At 40.9% G+C, this 14,548-nt stretch overlaps 1 protein-coding gene across 2 annotated transcripts in view; it reads right to left on the reverse strand.

Moving 5' to 3' along the window:
- The window catches only part of LOC118406608 (prostaglandin reductase 1-like), a 290,606-nt gene that overhangs the window by 269,134 nt on the left and 6,924 nt on the right, over positions 1 to 14,548 (reverse strand). The gene's annotated exons all lie outside the window — the stretch shown is intronic.

The raw sequence follows: 14,548 nt of genomic DNA on the forward strand, positions 1-14,548 counted from the left end.
TACTGCCACCATGCAGTAGATAAAAGTACACTGCTTGTTCATGAAATATATTATATTTGAAAAAGGTCTTTGGGAAACAGGCGAGCATAGATGCGTGCTGAAGTCACCCACAAATTTGAATCATCATGGCATAAGGAATATCGGTCTCTGATAGTGTGTGTTACTTATTAGGCATATAGTAAGGTTCTTTAAGCACAACCAGGGAGTACTTACTACCAACATTCGATGTCTGTCAGACACCATCATCAGTGTAGAATGACTGGAAACTACTTATTGGTTATTGCTGGTACTTATAGCCGATGTAGGTTGGCGCTGTATATACGTAGCAGCAAAAATGCGAGAGAGACGAGGGTGATACAACAGCTTGTATCACCCTCGTCTCTCTCGCATTTTAGCCATGTTTGGGACGGCATTCTTGCTGCTGCAGCGCCAACCTACATTGGCTACAAGTAGTAGCAAGAAGTAGTTTCCAGTCATTCTACCCTAATGATGGTGTCTGATAGATATCGAAACGTTGGAAGTAAGTACTCCCTGGCTGTGCCTTAAAAACCTTACTATATGAATAATTGCCAACCTGATGAAGTTATTAACGGATGCTACTTATTAGATTTTGACAATACCCTTGCCGGTGTTCTTGCCAGTCAGCACACCAATCAGAGCCTGGGGTGTCTGATCAAATCCATCGGTCACGTGCTCCTTGTGCTTGACTTTGCCCTGTTGAAGCAAAGATTGAGATTAAAGCCCTTCATCAGTGCACTTGCCATATCTGGATCAGAAAGTCTACAGCAGTAATGAATAGAGACGAAGGCGGTATAAACTTAGCCATGTTTGGGACCGCATCCTTGCCACTACGTCACAAAGTGGCAAGGATGATTAACGTATCACGTTCGAGAACATTCCATGTCAAGTAATTACGTCACAATAAGTTTAGTTCGATTTGCACTGTATAGGTCATATCGCACCGAGTAACGTTAGTATATTTCATTTTGCACTGATGAAGGTGACAGACAGTCACCGAAACGTCTGCAGAAGAATAAAAAGAGGTTGTGAAACGATGAAGACTGTTCGATTGTCTACCAACCTGATGAAACTATTTACGAATGTAAATTATCAAATAAAAATGATATTTACAAATATGTATGTTAGGTGTATATGTATGTTTTGTTTTGTTTTCTCCAGTATAACTTTCCCAATCAATTTCCTTGAGAGAGCAAACGATATGCAAAGTAAAAGTCCAAGGTTGTACTACCCAGTAAATTCAGCGTAGATTCACAAGTCAGCTTACAAAGGTTACAAAGCATAGCATACCATAGGCCGGACATAGTTTGACTTGGAGTGTGTATCAGACAATTTGACCCAAAAACTTGCACAGTGCTACTGACCCCTACTGGGGCCTGAAAATGGATTTTAAGATAATGTTTACAATTATTGTGTATCGTCATAAGGTCGCAACGAAATTATATTTTACTGTGACACACTCATGGTGTACGCATTGAGCAAATAACAGGATGGACGAAGCTGGCACCACAAGTAATGCATTATCAAGTTAGATGCCTTAGTCAAAAAACATGGTCCACAAATTAAATTTCAGGGCATAAACAACAACAACAACAGAAAGAATTCGCGTGTTTGGGGCGTACACGTCCAAGAAGAGAACAAAGACGAAGAAGAGGAGAGTTGATTTTTACGGAGCTTGTACGTTGAAACTGCATTTAAAAAGAATAGCCCGTGTTGCTGTACATGAAGAGTGAATTTGAAACGCTAATTGGACACAGATAATCCAACAGAATCCTCTGTAGCGAAATGGACCATGGTTTCGAGTATCGCCCATTCGTCAAGTTTTCACAGATAATTAGGTTCAGGTCCGGACCTTGACGTGATCATCTGGACCTGAACCGTTTCTGTAATCTGGAGTTTCTGTACCTGGAATTTCTGTAACTAGAGTTTCTGTACCTAGAGTTTCTGTACCTGGAGTTTCTGTACCTGGAGTTTCTGTACCTAGAGTTTCTGTACCTAGAGTTTCCACTTTACTGGTGGTATATTCATGAAAGAAATCGTTGCTATATCATTGTGTACCGCATTTCTGAGTAACGCTGAGAACGTGTTGATCATCTCTCAATCGTACCATCGTCCCCACCTCCAAAATGAGAATGAGACAAAGTCAGGGTGAATGATAAATTGTTCTATACGGGAAAAAAGTTCTGACCTCCACGATCCATTTTGCCACCTGTGTGGTAGCGGCCGGCCAGTCCGCCTGGTACTCCGCACCGAAGAACCCCTGCAGCTTCAGCCTCTTGGTGATGATGGTTTCAAAGAAATAGTGACCTGAGGGACAGCAAGACGATATTTAAATCTGGCGTCTTAACTTTCGAATAATATTTTACATTAGATGCATGGGAGACAACACATTTTATTTCCAAGTGTTCAAGACTTTAAACTAACCTTTTACTTCCGGGTTGTTGTATGTGGAGATGCTCCCACAGACGGCCACACGGCCATGGTCCTTCATGTGTTTGGTCAGGACAGACACAGAGAAGTCACCTCCAACCTGGGGGGGGGGGATTCAACTGGTCAGGTCTTAGACTCTTAGACTGGTCATCTCTTGGACTAAGACTGGTGAGCTCGTAGATTGGACAGCTCTTGGACTATTAGACTGGTGAGCTCTTAGACTTGTCAGGTCTTGGACTATTAGACTGGTGAGCTCTTAGACTTGTCTATTCTTGGACTATTACACCTGGAAGCTCTTAGACTTGTCAGGTCTTGGACTGTTAGACTGGTGAGCTCTTAGACTTGACTACTCTTGGACTATTAGACTTGTCTGTTCTTGCCAAACGGACGAAAACTAGTAAATGCTAGTCCAAAACCATATCCAGTTGCTTGAGTAACTACGTTTTTGCATATCTGAAAGTTATTACCTGGATGTCTAACCTACATCGACGTTTGTCTGCTCTTGGACTCGTAGACCCTTAGACTGTTCGGGTGCGGCGCGAGTACGGTATGTATTCGCGTTTTATACACGGGGATTCGCATGACGCTTGACATTCGTCGGAAATGCGTTAGGCATGCAATACTTATAAGTTGGGTGCGTTAGTAATGAAGCCGAAAAGCGCCATGCATACACACTATAAGATTGCAGCAAGAAAGATTATGTTGCGAACTGCATGCACACCTATTACAGAATGGATACTTTTATGCTGAACACGTAATTCATACGACAGATGGTCGTAACGTATACTCTTATTTCATCAGAAATAAGAAACGTTTTTTTTTAAAAGCTGGTAACGCAGCCCTCAAAATGTCCTAGGTATTTCATCAGTCGAAATAATTATCACAACTTCTTGGATGCAAATTGATGAATGTAAACGCATCACTGCACTGCGCAGTGTCTTGTCATCTGCCTGGCTGGAATCACACAATGATTTATGGGAGAAGGGCGCCCCCAAGCGATCCATTGCTTTTCCTCAGCATGACCGTCGGAAGGGTGGCAGTCTCTAAAGCTATTTAATAGTGGGTATGCAACAACGCGTGTTGCAACAACACAAAATCCTTACAGACATCATACGCACTTAAAAATATGCGCACGTGTGAACCCACCTTAAGCTCCCTTGCTAAAGAGAGATAAAAGTTGGCCCATTTAATAATAATAACAATATTGGACTATCGGATTAGCCAGCTAGTCATTTATCTGAAGAAGGTCGGAGTGTTCGACCAAAAATTTATGGTGAGTTCCTTTTCTGTGTTGGAACAAAGTTTAAACTTTTTCAATACTTTCATTAGGATAATAATAGCAATAATAATTGAATATGTCCGACTTTGATTTGATAAGACGAATCTGTCGCACCTCAACCGTAAATATTAAATTGAAGGTAATTTTTCATCATTTTGCAGATAAACATGGCTCTGTTTAGTGGCTATTTTTGCAAGTGGCTTATTGTTCATATTTTAAATGTAACATACATTATCAAAGTAACAGTCAATTCCTTCAGGTGCGGCTTTCTTGAGTTCCTCGCCCAGAGACTTGGTCTTGTAGTTGAAGACGTAGTCAAAGCCAAGGTCACGGAGCCAGGTGACCTTGTCGTCAGTTCCTGCACAGCCGATCACTTTACAGCCCTGAAACACACAAAGGTGAACAGCAATGAATTTTAACTTGAAATTTCATCTATGTTGGTAGAAATATATGGCGCCCACCGTCTCTGTTCGAGGATGGTTGTTATGCTCTGAAGTGTATGGCTTCATTTATCACGCTAGCAAAAAAAGTCTGGTTCTATGTCCAAGATTCTAACTTTGCCCAATGAGACCGAATGTCCCGGAAAATTTATATGTGGACGGTGGGCCATAGCCTTCCTGCAACCTGTGATCCACTGTTTACCGAGTCACGTGTTCTATCTGCATAAAGTGACGTCACGACAGCAGTGGATTGTTAAGTCCTTGACAAAGACTGGTGCTGTTCAGTCGAAAATTTGGGTGAGTCCAATTTTTGTGTAGGATATTTCAGTTTCAGTCGAATAATGACTTCTACCAACACAGATGGACTTTTAATTTAGCATTGAATTTTGATAAGATTTGATTATTAAAGATATCTATGGCCTTCGTCAGAACTTTTATATTCTGGGTTGTACCAATTGAAATTCCGTTATTTCCTGTCAGGGGCCGTAACTACACGCAGAACAGGATCGGACCGTTTTTCCGCCCCAAACCGGACTGCACCTGGTTTTCGAATCCCCGTCTCTGTTTGTCCGTTATCGGACATTCAAGAAGGGATAAAAATTATCAATATTTGTTTATACCTTTAGAATATGTAAAACACGACATGGCGTAAAATTCCAAACGGACTTGTTAAGTAGAGCAGAATTGACCTGCTTAAATTGGTGTGCTTGGCTAATTACCAAGTAAATGTTATACCGATCTGTCCCCAACTACGTAAGTTAAGTTGAACACACGAACACACCACAGCGCACTCAAAAAGACCACACACTCAGTCCTGTTAACATACATGCAACTAACAAAAAACGTAATATTTTTGGACAAGGTAACAACACATTCGAGAAATACAGTGCACGAGTGCCGTATGGATCTTATACTGATTGCATTTAAAGTCAACTTGACATATCTATGGATACCGGTTGGAGAGAATACGAAAACAAACGGCAGAAAGGTATGTTGGATGGATGGGAAAGCATTTGTCTGCGTGACACAAACTGTCGTCCATGCAGATCAGTACATTAAAGGGCCGACAGGAGTTCTGGCATTCACCTTTGTCAACATACCAGACTGTGTTCATGATCCGTTCATTGCCTTGTGATAAGTTCATTGTCTTGTGTCAAGCACCGCCAGGCCTACTGAAAGGCAAGGTTTACCCTAATAGGGCCTTCACACGGAAATCGAATCATCAGGAATCAAGCAGAACCAGCCGGAATGAAGTATTTGCAAAATTCGTGCCACATTCGGGGCCATTCGGGTGGGAATTCCAAATGGGCCTTAAATCCCCTTCACACGAGAAGGAATGAGCCGGAATGCCGTCAGAATGAAAATTCTTGTCTATTTCTGTGAATTCGTAGTGCATTCTAGACATTCTGACGGCATTCGAAATATTCTTTCGGCCACATTCCGGCAGGATTCGAGGTGGCTTGCCGTTTCGGTTCTCCATCGAATGAGATAAGAATGTTTCGAATAATGTTAGAATGCCGTAGAATGCGGTCAGACTGCAGTCAGAATAGTTAGAATACACTAAGGATCCACTACGAATGCCATTCGATATTTCTCCACTTCGAATGGACCTCGACAGTTTTTAACATGTCAAAAACTTTCGAGCCAGCCAAAAGAACGGGGACGAATATCTCGAATGCAGTAAGAATGTTTGCATACAGTACGAATTGCGAGGAATTGCCACGAATAGAAAAAAATTCATTCGGACGGCATTCCGGCTCATTCGTGCTCTCGTTCGAAGGGGGCTTAAACAATAGCCTGTACACTAGTGTCTGCAAACCAGGCCAGACGCTATCATACCCACTGTCTAAAAGGACGTCTCTCTACCTCTTCTCTTCTATCTCTTCTATCTCTCCTCTTTCTTTCTTTCTTTCTTTCTTTCTTTCTTTCTTTCTTTCTTTCTTTCTTTCTTTCTTTCTTTCTTTCTTTCTTTCTTTCTTTCTTTCTTTCTTATTTTCTTTTTTTCTTTTCACGCTGACGACGGTGATCCAATCAACAATGAACTTAAAAGGATCGCACAAGTGCAATGACACCGTGCTTTTGATATGGTCTCAAATGTATGCCTTTTTTCTAACCAGAGGATTTCATAAGACTACATACAGGACCACCCACCCATTTTGAGATAATTAGATAAATAAACAAAAAGTTTTTAAGCAATGCTCTATCTTTTCAGTGTATTAATGTAATGTTCATATGTATACGTATTGATGTGCGGATCACAAAACCAGCCTACCGCTGCCTGTGATCTGCGAGTATTGTATGGTTGCAATTCCAATAAATCAAATCAAATCAAATAAACAAATAAATACAACCCCTTGGAAGGCTTAGTGGTGGCCAGCCCTTCTGTCAAGCGACCAGACGCTGTTACTGATACGTAATGGTTTTAACGGCTTCGAAATTAAGCAGAATACAAGTTCATTATACATTGTATTTTTTGAAGTGCCACCAATCCTACAGAAGACAATGTATTTTTCTCAACACATTCCCATTATTATATTTCAGCCATACATAGTATGGTGAAATATATTGTATTCGTAATGTTTCTTCTTTCTTCTTTCTTTCTCCTGTCAAATCTTAAAAGTGATTCATCTCCGCCGTTCCTGGACCGAATGACCTGAAATTTGGCACAGAGGTAGAATGGGCCAATACCTTGATCCTTTTTTCTCCGTTTTTTCATATCTGCCTCTAAAATGATTTTATTGAGATTTTATTGGTCAATTTTAGACCAAAACTGTATATTTTGGCCCCTGTACCCTGGTATTACAACCAAATGAGCTGAAATTTGACAGAGATGTGCCTTGATAATGCCCCCATATAAATTCGATAACACTTTTGGTGTACAGTACAACAAAATGCTTATTTTTGCGATTTTTTGACCAATTTTTGACCAAAAAAGGACACTTTTGGCCCCTGTACCCTGGTATTACAACCAAATGAGCTGAAATTTGACAGAGATGTGCCTTGATAATGCCCCCATATAAATTCAATAACACTTTTGGTATACAGTACAACAAAATGCTTATTTTTGCGATTTTTTGACCAATTTTTGACCAAAAAAGGACACTTTTGGCCCCTGTACCCTGGTATTACAACCAAATGAGCTGAAATTTGACAGAGATGTGCCTTGATAATACCTTCATATAAATTCAATAACACTTTTGGTGTACAGTGCAACAAAATGCTTATTTTTGCGATTTTTGACCAATTTTTGACCAAAAAAGGACACTTTTGGCTCCTGTACCCTGGTATTACAATTAAATGACCTGAAATTTGGTATAGATAGGCATTAGATACTTGGTAACAAGATTCAACAAGATTGACATAAACAACTTTAAAATGATTAATTTTGGCACTTTTCTGAGGGGAAATTTGTTTTCCTTTGGCCTCCTGACGTGACCTTCCGTGACCCCGCACAGAGCCACACCTGTGCGCGTCAGCCGGAGAGTTAATTGAATCAAAGACCTAGCCAATCAGCGAAGAGGAGGCCAAAGGCTAATTAATATTCATAAGCGGGGCCTCATGATCCCGTATATAGCAGTGTTCCCGCCAGGGGGAGCGAAGCCCGCCTAAGGCTCTCACATTTTACACTATTCAGAAGGCTTTATTACCTGCATGTATGCAGGTATGGTTTTGATGCTGGTGGGAACTTTTCGGTAGCCGGGGATGTAGGGCGCTGTATCTCGTGAACGGATGGTGCGAGCACAACGATTTTTGGTACGTGGGTTGGGGGTGGTAGCCTGACACTCAGGTGTGATTTTGGGCCTCCTGGCGCTTGACCTTGACATTGAAGGTGGCATTTTTTGTGTTTTTGGGGCACTTTTGGCGCTGTGTGTCCGGAACGATACGCGCGATTGCGACGTTTTTTGGTGCATGGGTGGGGGGTTGTTGCCTGTTGCCTAGGATTGACTTTGGGCCTTGTTGCGTTTGAACTTGACCCGGCAGGTCGAATTTTGTGTCCGGGAGGGGTGTTTCCGGAGTTATATCTTCTGAACGGCTGGTGCTGGCGCGATGATATTTGGCACATGTGTCGGCGGTGGCTGAATAATGCTCAATTTTGATTTTGGCGCCCTTGGTGCTTGAACTTGACATTTTAGGTTACCTTTTGTGCAGGCACGGGGCGTGCGCTGTATCTCCGAAACGCAAGGTGCCATTGTGTTGCCATTTGGTACGTGAGTTGTTTGTGGTGTCCTGGTGGTCAGGTTTGATTTTGGGCCTCCTAGTGCTTGAACTTGATACTGTATAGGTTGACCCTGTTTTAGTGTGGTTGGGGCATCCTCCCAATATCTGCTTGGTTTTAAAAACAGATTATGGTTGGGTGTAGAACCATCATCTGGCCTGGGCCACCTTCAATGTATCAGGTTACTTAGTGGCACTGACAGTTTGCCAGATGACGGGAGTGTACAAGATTATATATCTGTTGGTCAGGCATAATTGAAGTTTGCTTATTACTCTTTGTGGTGTTTCTAGAGCTGTATAGTACTGAGTTTTAAGTTCCGGTACAAGTTCCTTTACCCTGTTGGCAATCATGGTTGAACTTGAACTTAAACAGAAGAAGATGCAATTTTCTAATGTGGAGGAGAACTGTATAGAGTTTGGGCATAAGAGAAAGGTATGTGTATGATTTGTCCTGTGTTTCTTTTTGTTTCTTTGGTAATGCCATTTCCATACTGTATACAGGTAATTTGTTGTTTTGGGCTAGTCATATTCGCTTGGTTTTTGGGCCTGCTTAATCTATGGTACAGGCAGGGTTAAGTGGTGGAGGCTTAGCTTTGTTCTGTTTTAAATTCAGTATCGTTTGTTGCATTTTGTCGCTGCAAATATATGATGAAATTCCCCTTCTAAGCAACTGCTCATTGGTTTGCGGGGATGTTTGCTGGGTGTTTGCTCTGACTACAACAGCTTCTGAACTTTTCAAAGCTTCCATTGCCAGCAGCTTGCCATCTATAAATGGGATTGACAAGGACATTTTTCATAGTAAATTATGCTGTTAAATTTGGCTTAGATACTACAGGAGATTTAGGTTTGGGTTGGATGGATTGAATGAAAATATCATACCACCCTGGGGACTAACTGTTGCTGCTGCATGGGGGCTACCACTATTCATATTGTCTAATGTCTATGGAACTACAGATAAAAGTATCATTGGTCAAATTATGCAAGTAACATTCCGATGTCAAGTGAATAACACCCCAGAAATAAATCTTTAATGAATATCATTCCTTTATTCCTTTATTCCTTTATTCCGATACCCTTTAGCCCTATTTAGGGCTAGTCTACCAGGGTTCATATTAAACAATGAAACATACATAAACAAACGCAAATATATACACAAACATGTATATATACAAACAGATAATAATAGATACACAATCATTAAAAAAAAACTATTGGCTTGAGAAGACTTGATACATTGCCTTTTTAAAGCGTGAGATGTTGGGCAGAGATTTGATGTATGGTGGTAGGTCATTCCAAAGACTGATGGCACGGTAGAGAAAAGTTCGCTTTTTTGAGTTTGTTTTTGGCTTAGGGAGTTTAAAACTGAAGGAGTTGGATAATCTAGTTGAATATGTGTGGGTAGAATGGACAGGGACGATGGAGCTGTAAATGTTATGGGGCTCCTTACTGACAAGTGTTCTGAAAAACATAGTCAATGTGCTGATGGCGAATCTTTCTCGTACCATGGGCCAACCCAAGTCTGAATGCATTTGCTGGACAGGTGTTTCTAGTGGACATTTAAGCACCAATCTACAGGCTCTGTTTTGTACAACCTGGAGCTTTCGAGCATTTGATTCAGACATGTTTGCTAGAACTGGGAGACAGTACTGTGCTACTGATAATACAAGTGCGCATAAAACAACCTTGCAGACTTCATAAGACATGGCCCATGCGTGCCTTCTCACAAGGGCGATATTCCTTGATTGTTTGGCAACAGCATGATTGATATGCAAATCCCATGTAAGTGACTGATCCATGTGCAGCCCCAACAAAACCGTCTCTTTCACCTGTTCAATACTTCTAGTTCCAATAACCAAATTCAGTGAGGTTGAAGGTAGAAGAGCCAGTTTTCGAGGAGATCCAAAAAGCATGCACTTAGTCTTAAGGACATTCATCACAAGTTTGTTGTTCTTTACCCATTCTACAATCTTATTGAGGTCAGGCTGCAAGACAGCAGCAATCTCAGTAATGGACTTAGCGACTTTGTACATACTTGTATCGTCTGCATACATTTCAGTTGTGCTATTTGATGAATATCATTGGAAGAACACAAACCAAGGAGACTTAGCAGCTGCATTAGGTCAGTACATTGAAATAGGAAGATATTAGTATATCATGTGACAGAGTAACTACATGTGCATGGGCCATCTGAGACAAAAAAAAGTAGCGTCTCAACAACTTCAAAGTACTGTGGTCGGTTACATACTTAAGAAATCCAAAATAAGTAATGTTCATCCATGTCCAAACTTACAAATTCAGAAAATGGAATTTCAGAGTCAGACTTTTGCATGGTGCACAACCAACACGGTAAAAAGCTCATTTTTCCAACCACGTACCACAGACAAAAAGGCAAAAATACACAATAGGTCTACAGAAACCCAATACATTTCATGCAGGCCTGAGGTCTACGAACTCTTGTATTGTATCAGTTCTTAGGGGCATATCTATGATAATCGCAGCAGTCACTTAACTTCTCTTCAGGAGTTTAGCGTAACACTATTTCAGGTCAAACCGTCAAAGGCAACTAAAAACAAACTTTAACGTTACTGAGTTCAACAGTACTTATAACTTGTTATCCGAAGTTGAAACGCTAGCGATGGTATTTTCGCTGCGCTGTTAGCTCCGTGCGACTGTTGTTGACGGTCTTATAACGGTATATTTTGCACCCCTGTACCCTGGTATGAGTAACATTTGGTATAGATAGGCATAAGATAGTTGGTAAAATGATCCAAGTAAAATTTTTGGCATAAAGTACTGTAAAAGGCTTAATTACAGCACTTTTTTTAGGGGAAATTGGTTTTCTTTCGTTCTCCATGCCATGACCTTTCGGACGTTCACCCCACAGAGCCGACATCTGCACCTGCGTCTAGCCGGCAGGAAGAGTTAATTCAATTAATGGTTCAGCCAATCAGCGAAGAGGAAAGCGAAGGCTAATTAATATTCATAAGCGGGACCACACAATACGTTAATTTAAAGACTCAGGCCGTACAGACTTCTCGCCAGGATTTTTTCAAAGCGTCGGACAGGGGTCCGGGGGCCGCCGAATGTCCCTGGCGGGGTCCAGGGGCAGGGCCACTGTGGGGGGGACCCAGGTGGGCGAAGCCCCCCCGGAAGCTCTTGCATTTTAGACTATTGAGAAGGCTTCTTTTATCAGTTTTTTTAGGGCCATATCTACGATAATCGTAGCAGTCACTTACTTCTCTTCAGCAGTTTGACTTTAAAATATTTCGGGTCAAAGCTTCAAAGACAACTAAAACCTCATAAACAACAAACTTTACTTAGCTCAACAGTATACAAAAATATTGTACGGGTTGCCATCCTGAGTTGAAGCGCTTATTTATAGCGCTAGTATCTTCGATGCGCCGTTAGCCGCCGTGCGACTTTTGTTGACGGTCTGATATCCCTACGTCGCCGCCTCGCTGATATTCCCACGAACATGTTTCAAGAAAAATACCCAGCAAAAAACGCTGTTCTGCGTCAAACTCTATTCTATAAAACATGTGGGACTCAGTGTTACAGTCTAAATATTTTGTAGAAGCACCGCTGTAGGAAAGAATGTCCAAGCAATGTAAAACATCACGTAGCATGAAGTTCGCTGTCAACTGGCACACAGCACATGACTGTTTGAAACTCTAAGTCTAATCAACAGCCGTGTTTGATTGATAGCCGGCGGTCCTTTGATGAAGTCGGCGAAAGGTGCGTTAGTTAGAAAATCTTTGTTTAGTTTTGATACGTAATTATAAGTTAGACAGTGGCGAGAATGATTATTTTCTCATCAATATTTCTCTTCAGAATTATACGAACATCTAAACAATTGGCTTACCTGTGCAATGTTTATATGATTAATGATCATGTGTAACGTATGGCTCCTAGTCAATAGATCAGCATTTTCTCTATAGTGACCACCTGTCTATAGTGGCCACATTTCCTAGTGCTGTTGTTGTTTGACATAAACCTTGAACATTTAAATTGTAAGTAACTTTAAACTGCCAGAGTTTCAGCCCAATAAAACACTCTCAGCGCCAGGGTATGAACAGACTGACCAGACAGACGAAAATAAATCCTCGAACAAGGTTCAATCGTATCTTCCGGGTCTGGCAGGAAGTTGTTAAACTAAAATAAGAATAGGCTCGATGGCTGATTGCATACAAAGTAAAACAGTTTAACATTTTTACAGCTTGAAGAAAACAAACGCTCCTACAGTACCTGCACCTGCTTGATAATTATTAAATCGTATGCCCTACTTGAATAAAAAAAGTTCACTGCAATAATAAATGTACCCACATCACAAGGAGCTTATACTTTTTTAAACTTACACCTACTTATCGTACTGAAAATTGTTAATGACATTACATGAAGTCATTCAACAATTTTCAGTCATGATGAAAATTTTCTGAATGGAAGGTGTGATTATTGTCATTTTCTGAAAAATAGAAGCAAGCTCTGTTTTTACCTGGAATCAATTCACAATACCAGTCCACTTTGGGGGATAATGTACTGTTAAGAGGATGTTCCATTTTTGCGCAGGGGTGATTTGGAACAGTCCAATGTTGCGTGGGAAGGGGTATGGCTGAAATATGCTGTATTTGCTCTTAAGCAAATGTCGGCCTTTCTAGTTTTATTGCTGTCTTTAAAGACGCTGTAGCTGATATGTATTTGCTAATAGACGGTTTTGAATTTGAGCTTGTAAAAATGCAAAGTTCACTGTCTCGTTTGAAACGCCAACTGAAAGGCAGGGTCTTTCCTGGTCAATAGCCTTCACCGCTGCGTTAACATACCAGACTCACTGATGCGTGTTTGTTTTGAGTAGCACTGAAATTGAGCCTGGACAGGGCAAAGTTTATTTTAGTGTTTGTGCGCTGCAATGGGCATACGGAATGACAAGGGTTGCTCATAAACAACAGATTCCTATTTGGCAGAAGCAACTGAAACCATACCTCTTTTGTCCAAAAGTTAAAAAAAAACACTTTTCAATGTTCTCTTTGTCCATCTCCAAGTTAATACACAAACGTTTACTCGTTAACTATAAAAAAGGTTAGTGTTAGTTTGATTGAAAAGAGGAAATTTTAGCATATAAGATTACCTGCATAATGTAGTGTAAAACCTTTTTGTAAAGGCCTTGTATGGAAGAAAAGTTGACACAAAAAAACGGGCACACACACACACACACACACACACACACACACACACACACACACACACACACACACACACACACACACAAAAGCAAACACAAGCAAAGCACACACAGATACAAAGGCTGACAATTTGTCATGGAGGTACTGTCTACACTTGAGAACATTGGGAATATATAAGCAGTATTCCACCAAGGTTCTTAAGAAAAGAAAGGCTTATAATTTGTAGGTTTTCTTTTTGACATACATTTTCAACTGTTGACATTTGAACATATTCCTCATAGCTTCTAACTTTTCCTTAGCTAAAAAAAGTAAAAAAGAAGTCTGATAGGCATCGAAAAGTGCGCATGTGGGACCTTACTGATTGTGATAAAGAGAACCCCGATTTCTTAAGACTTATTTTAAAAATAAAGTAGCATTGAATTACTTTGATCTTGGCAATCTGTCCCACCAAACTCCCGACAGCCCCCGCGGCAGCGTTGACGAAAACGGTTTCCCCTGCCTTTGCCTGGCAGACGTCAATGAGTCCAAAGTAAGCCGTCATACTGAAAAAAGTGTATTCAATGTTTAAAATCTTGGTGAAAAAATTATGAGATAAACTTGAAGAAGGAAACCACGGAAGAGAGAGAGAAAAGAGAGAGAGAAAGGCAGGAAGAAGGGATAGAGGGAGAAAGGGTGTGTGAGAGAGAGAGAGAAGGGTAAAGGAAAGTAGAGTCAAACAGAAACAAATATGAGAAAGAAAGAAAGAATGAAAGAATGAAAGAATGAAAGAATGAAAGACAGAAGAAAGAAAAAAGAGGATCTTGGAAGAAGAAAAAGTTTAAAAACAGTAAGGCAGAAGGGAAAGAAATAGGCAACGAAGGAAACATGGGAGGAATGAAAAGTAAAGTAGAATTGCTTACCCCGGCATACCGGTAACCCCCAGCAGGAGCCCAGGAGACAGTTCCTTGGGGAAGTCTGCGGGAACCGCCCGAAGTGCGCGGTGGGGAGAG

The sequence above is a fragment of the Branchiostoma floridae genome, chromosome 19 (assembly GCF_000003815.2).
Source record: "Branchiostoma floridae strain S238N-H82 chromosome 19, Bfl_VNyyK, whole genome shotgun sequence".
Classification (NCBI taxonomy): Eukaryota; Metazoa; Chordata; class Leptocardii; order Amphioxiformes; family Branchiostomatidae; genus Branchiostoma; species Branchiostoma floridae.